Genomic DNA, 6728 nt, shown 5'->3' with positions numbered 1-6728 from the left:
CTGCTTTCAATTTCCATGAGTTCAATTGTTTTAATTTTTAGCTCCACAAATAAGTGGAAACATGCAAAGTCTGTCTTTCTGTGCCTGACTTATTTCACTTAACCTAATGTCCTCCAGTTCCATCTATGTTGTTGCAAATGACAAGATCTTATTCTTTAAGGGCTGAACAGTATTCTATTGTGTGTAGGTAGCACAATGGAATACTGTTTTTTTTAATCCATTTATCTGTTGATGGACGTTTAGGTTGCTTCCAAATCTTGGCTTTTGTGAATAGTGCTTCAATAAATATGAGAGTGCAGATATTTATTTGATATACTGATTTCCTTTCCCTTGGGTATATTCCCAATAAGGAGCTTCCTGGATCATATGGCAGTTCCATTTTTAGTTTTTTTTGTTTTGTTTTGTTTTGTTTTGTTTTGTTTTGTTTTGTTTTGTTTTCCAGGAACCTCCATACTCTTGTCCATAGTTGCTGTGCTAATTTACATTTTTACCAACATCGTTTGAGTATTCCCCTTTCTCCACATCTTTGCCAGCATTCTCTATTACCTGGCTTTTGGATAAAAAACATTTTAACTGGGGTAAGATGATATCTTATGGTAGTTTTGATTTGCGTTTCTCTGATGATCAATGAGGTTGAGTACCTTTTCATATGCCCATTTTCCATTTGTATATCTTCTTTTAGAAATGTCTGTTCAAATGTTTTGCCCATTTTTTAATGAAATTATTGGATTATTTCATATAGACTTGTTTAAGCTCCTTATGTATTATGGTTATTAATCTTTTCTGAGATGAATAGGTTGCAAATATTTTCTCCTATTCTGGGCTGTCTCTTCACTTTATTGATTGCTTCCTCTGCTATCTGGAAGCTTTTTAATTTGAGGTGATCCCATTTGTCCATTTTTGCTTTGATTGTCTGTGCTGTTGGGGTGTTACTCCAGAAATATCCAACCAGGCCAATGCCCTGTAGAGTTTTCCCAGGGTTTTCTTTTAGTATTTTCATACTTTGGGATCTTAGATTTAAGTCTTTCATCTATTTTCATTTTATTTTTATACATAATGAGAGATGGAGGTCTAGTTTTGTTTTTATGCATATGGATATCCAGTTTTCCTAGCACCATTCATTGAAGAGACATTTCCCCCAATGCATGTTCTTGATACTTTTGTCAAAAATGAGTTCACAGTAGATGCATAAATTTATGTGTGGATTCTCTATTTTGTTCCATTGTTTTGTGTGTCTGTTTTTAATGCTAACACCATATTGTTTTGATTACTATAACTCTGTAGTATAATTTGAAATCCAGTAATGTGATTGCTCCAGTTTTTGCTCAGGGTGGTTTTGGATATTCTTGTTCTTTTGTGGTTCCATATAAATTTTAGATTAATTTTTTCTATTTATGTGAATAACATCATTGGTATTTTCATAGGAATTACATTGAATCTTTAGATTGCTTTGGATAGAATAGAGATTTTAACAATATTGATTTCCAGTCCATGAATGTGGAATATCTTTTCATTTTTTGTATCCTCTGCAATATCTTTCATCAATGATTCATAACTTTAATTGTAGAGATCTTTCACTTCTTTAATTGAGTTATTGCCTAGGTACTTAATTTTATTTGTAGCTATTGTAAATCGAATTACTTTTTAGTTTCTTTTTCAGATTGTTTTTTGTTGGCATATAGAAATGCTACTTATTTTGTATATTTATTTTATATCTTTCAATTTTACTGAATTGCTTTATCAGTTCAAATAATTTTTTGGTGAAGTCTTTAAGTTTCTCTAAATATAAGATTATATCATCTGCAAACAGGAATAATTGGACTTAATCCTTTCCAATTTGGATGCCTTTTATATATTTCACTTGTCTGGTTGCTCTAGCTAGGATTTCCACTACTATGTTGAACAACAGTGGTAAAGATGGGCATCCTTGTCCTATTCTACATCTTAAAACAAAGGCTTTCAGTTTTTCCTTGTTTAGTATGATACTAGCTATCTGTCTGGCAAATATAGTTTTTATTCAGTTGAGATATGTTTCATCTGTACGCATTTTTTAAGGTTTTTTCATGAAGGGATGTCAGATTTTACCAAATGCATTTTCAGCATTAGTTGAAATGATCATATGATTTTTCTCCTAAATTCTCTTAATATGATGTGTCACATGGATTGATTAGTGTTTGTTGAACTATCCTTTGCATATATGGGATGAATCCCATTTGGTCATGATGAATGATCTATTGAATGTGTAGTTAAATTCAGTTTGCTAGTATTTTGTTGAATGTTTTTGCATCAATGTTTGACCTGTAGTTTTTTTTCTTTTTGTTTGTTTGTTTTTTATGTGTCTTTGTCTGGTTTTAATATAAGGGTAATACTGGCCTTGTAGAATGAGTTTGGAAGTATTCCCTCCTTTATTTTTTTGGAGTAGTTTGAGTTGGATTGGTATTAGTTCTTCTTTAAATGTTTGAAAGAATTCAACAGTAAAGTCATTGAGTCTTAGGCTTTTGTTTGCTGGAAGCATTTTTGTTACAGCTTCAATTTCATTATTGGTCATTGTTCTATTCAGATTTTGGATTTTCCCATAGTTCAATCTTTGTAGGTTGTATGTGTCTAGGATATATCCATTTCTTTTAAGTGTTTCGATTTGTTGGCATATTGCTCATGTTAGTCTCTAATGATTCCTTGCATTTCTGTGATATCAGTTGTTATGTTTCCTTTTTCATCTGTGATTTTTATTTACTTGGGATGTCTTTCTTTTTTCTTAATCAGGCTGGCTAAAGTTTTGTGGATTTTGTTTATCTTTTCAAAAAGTCAACTTCTGTTTTGTTGATATTTTAATTATTTTTTCATTTCAATTTCATGTATGTATGCTCTGGTCTTTATTACTTCTTTTCTTCTACTAAATTTGTGTTCAGTTTTACTTTTCCAGTTTATTTTTATTTTTATGGGCATGTAGTAGTTGTATATATTTATGGAGTTCATGAAATTTTTTTATTGTTTTATTTTTTTGAGATGGAGTCTTGCTCTGTCACCAGGCTGGAGTACAGTGGCACAATCTCAACTCACTGCAACTTCCAATTCCTGGGTTCAAGCGATTCTCCTACCTCAGCCTCCCGAGTAACTGGGATTACAGGTGCCCACCGCCACGCCAGGCTAATTTTTGTATTTTTAATAGAGACAGGGTTTTGCCATGTTGGCCAGGATGGTCTCGATCTCTTGACCTCGTGATCCACCTGCCTTGGCCTCCCACAGGGCTGGGATTACAGGTGTGAGCCACTGCACTGGGTCCGAAATATTTTTTTGCTGTTTTTTGTTTTTTGTTTTTTGTTTTTTTGAGATGGAGTTTCACAGGATCTCGGCTCACTGCAACCTCCACCTCCTGGGTTCAAGAGATTCTCTTAACTCAGCCTTCCGACTAGCTGGGATTACAAGCATGAGCTGCCACACCTGGCTAGTTTTGCATTTTTAGTGGAGACAAAGTTTCTCCATGTTGGTCAGGCTGGTCTCAAACTCCTGACCTTAGGTGATCTGCCTGCCTCAGCCTCCCAAAGTGCTTGGATTACTGGTATGAGCCACCGCACCTGGCCAAAATGTACTCCTTTGAAAGGTCTCACTGAGATTCAAACTCAGATTGCTGGATTCAAAGTCCAGAGTGCTAACCGTTGCACCATGGGACCAACCCAAAATGTTTTAATACAAGCATGCTATGTGAAATAATCACATCATGGAGAATGAAGTATCCATCCTGTTAAGCATTTATGCTTCATGTTACAAACAATCTAATTACACTCTTTTAGTTATTTTATAATATACAATCAAGTTATTATTGACTAGAGTCACACTGTTGTACTATCAAATAGTAGGTCTTATTCATTCTTTCCAACTACTTTTTCTTTTCTTTTTTTATTATTATACTTTAAGTTTTGGGATACATGTGCAGAAAGTGCAGGTTTGTTACATTGGTATACACGTGCCATGGTGGTTTGCTGCACCCGTCAAATCATCATCTACATTAGATATTTCTCCGAATGCTATCTCTCCACTAGCCCCAGAATGGGGTTTCACCGTGTTAGCCAGGATGGTCTCAATCTCTTGACCTTGTGATCTACCCACCTGGGACCCAGTGTGTGATGTTCCCCTCCCTGTGTCAATGTGTCTCATTGTTCAACTCCCACTTATGAGTGAGAACATGTGGAGTTTGGTTTTCTATTCCTGTGTCAGTTTGCTGAGAATGATGGTTCCCAGCTTCATCCATGTCCCAGCAAAGGACATTAGCTCATCCTTTTTATGGCTGCACAGTATTCCATGGTGTATATATGCCACATTTTCTTTATCCAGTCTATCACTGATGGGCATTTGGGTTGGTTCCAAGTCTTTGCTATTGTGAATAGTACTGCAATAAACATACGTGTGCATGTGTCTTTATACTAGAATGATTTGTAATCCCTAGGGCATATACCAGTAATGGGATTGCTGAGTCGAATGGTATTTCTGGTTCCAGATCCTTGAGGAATCACCACACTGTCTTCCACAATGGTTGAATTAATTTACACTCCCACCAACAGTGTAAAAGTGTTCCTATTTCTCCACATCCTCTCCAGAATCTGCTGTTCCCTGACTTTTTAGCCATCACCATTCTAACTGGTGTGAGATGGTATCTCACTGTGTTTTTGATTTGCATTTCTCTAATGACCAGTGATGATGAGCTTTTTTTCATATGTTTGTTGGCTGCATAAATGTCTTCTTTTGAGAAGTGTCTGTTCATATCCTTTGCCCACTTTTTGATGGGTTCGTTTGTTTGTTTTTTATTGCAAATTTATTTCAGTTCCTTGTAGATTCTGGATATTAGCCTTTTGTCAGATGGATATTTTGCAAAAATTTTCTCCCATTCTGTAGATTGCCTGTTCACTCTCATGATAGTTTCTTTTGCTGTGCACAAGTTCCTTAGTTTAATTAGATCTTATTTGTCAATTTTGGCTTTTGTTGTCATTGCTTTTGGTGTTTTAGTCATGAAGATTTTGCCCATGCTTACATTCTGAATGATATTGCCTAGGTTTTCTTCTAGGATTTTTATGATCCTAGGCCTTACATTTAAGTCTTTAATCCATCTCAAGTTAATTTTTGTATAAGGTGTAAGGAAAGGGTCCAGTTTCAGTTTTCTCCATATGGCTAGCCAGTTTTCCCAATACCATTTATTAAATAGGGAATCCTTTTCCCACTGCTTGTTTTTGTCAGATTTGTCAAAGATCAGATAGATGTGTGGTATTATTTCTGAGACTTCTGTTCTATTCCATTGGCTATATATCTATTTTGCTACCAGTACCTTGCTGTTTTGGTTAATATAGCCTTATAGTATAGTTTGAAGTCAGGTAATGTGATGCCTCCAGTTTTGTTCTTTTTGCTTAGGATTATCTTGGCTATATGAGCTCTTTTTTGGTTCCATATGAAATTTAAAGTAGTTGTTTTCTGATTCTGTGAAGAAAGTCAATGGTAGCTTGATGGGAATAGCATTGAATATATAAATTACTTTGGACAGTATGGCCACTGTCACAATATTGATTCTTCCTATCCATTAGCATGGAATGTTTTTCCACTTGTTTGTGTCCTCTTATTTCCTTGAGCAGTGGTTTGTAGTTCTCCTTGAAGAGGTCCTTCACATCCCTTGTAAGCTGTATTTCTAGATATTTTATTCTCTTTGTAGCAATTATGAATGGGAGTTAACTCATGTTTTGGCTCTTTGTTTGTCTACTGTTGGTGTATAGGAATGCTTGTGATTTTTGCACATTGATTTTGTATCTTGAGACTTTGCTGAAGTTGCTTATCAGCTTAAGGAGATTTGGGGCTGAGATGATGGGGTTTTCTAAATATATAATCATGTCATCTGCAAACAAAGACAGTGTGAGTTCCTCTCTTCCTATTTGAATACTCTTTATTTCTTTCTCTTGCCTGATTGCCCTGACCAGAACTTCCAATACTATGTTGAATAGGAGTGGTGAGAGAGGACATCCTTGTCTTGTGCCAGTTTTCAAAGGGAATGCTTCCAGCTTTTGCCCATTTAGTATATTAGCTGTGGGTTTGTCATAAATAGCTCTTATTATTTTGAGATACAGTCCATCAATACTTGGCTTATTGAGAGATTTTAGCATGAAGGGGTGTTGAATTTATTGAAGACCTTTTCTGTGTCTATTGAGATAATCATGTGGTTTTTGTTATTGGTTCTGTTTATGTGATGGATTATGTTTATCAATTTGTGTATGTTGAACCAACCTTGCATCCCAGGGATAAAGCTGAATTCATTGTGGTGGATAAGCTTTTAGATGTGCTGCTGGATTCAGTTTGCCAGTATTTTCTTGAGGATTTTCACATCAGTGTTCATCAGGAGTATTAGCCTGAAATTTTATTTAATGCAGTTTCTTCATAGTGTCTACGGTCTCTACAATTTGGCATGTTTTTCCAGTGGTTAATACCGGTGTTTCCTTTCCATATTTTGAGCTTCCTTCATGAGTTCTTGTAAGGCAGGCCTGGTGATGACACAGTATCTCAGCATTTGCTTGTTTGTAAAGGATTTTATTTGTCTTTTGCTTCTGAAGCTTAGTTTGGCTGGATATAAAATTCTAGGTTTAAAATTCTTTTCTTTAAGAATGTTGAATATTGGCCTCCACTCTCTTCTGGCTTGTAGGGTTTCTGCAGAGAGATCCACTGTTAGTCTGATGTGCTCCTCTTTGTGGGAAACC

At 35.4% G+C, this 6728-nt stretch overlaps 1 non-coding gene across 1 annotated transcript; it reads right to left on the bottom strand.

Annotated features, from left to right (window-relative positions):
- Positions 1–3599: 3599 nt before the first annotated feature.
- TRNAQ-UUG (transfer RNA glutamine (anticodon UUG)) lies at positions 3600–3671 on the bottom strand. Its single transcript has one exon. It is a non-coding gene; the product is annotated as a tRNA-Gln (tRNA).
- Between the last annotated feature and the right edge of the window lie 3057 nt (positions 3672–6728).

Source organism: Macaca fascicularis, chromosome 4 (genome assembly GCF_037993035.2).
Source record: "Macaca fascicularis isolate 582-1 chromosome 4, T2T-MFA8v1.1".
NCBI lineage: Eukaryota > Metazoa > Chordata > Mammalia > Primates > Cercopithecidae > Macaca > Macaca fascicularis.
The sequence above is the reverse complement of the archived record's forward strand: the minus strand, read 5'-3'. Positions and strand labels throughout refer to the sequence as shown.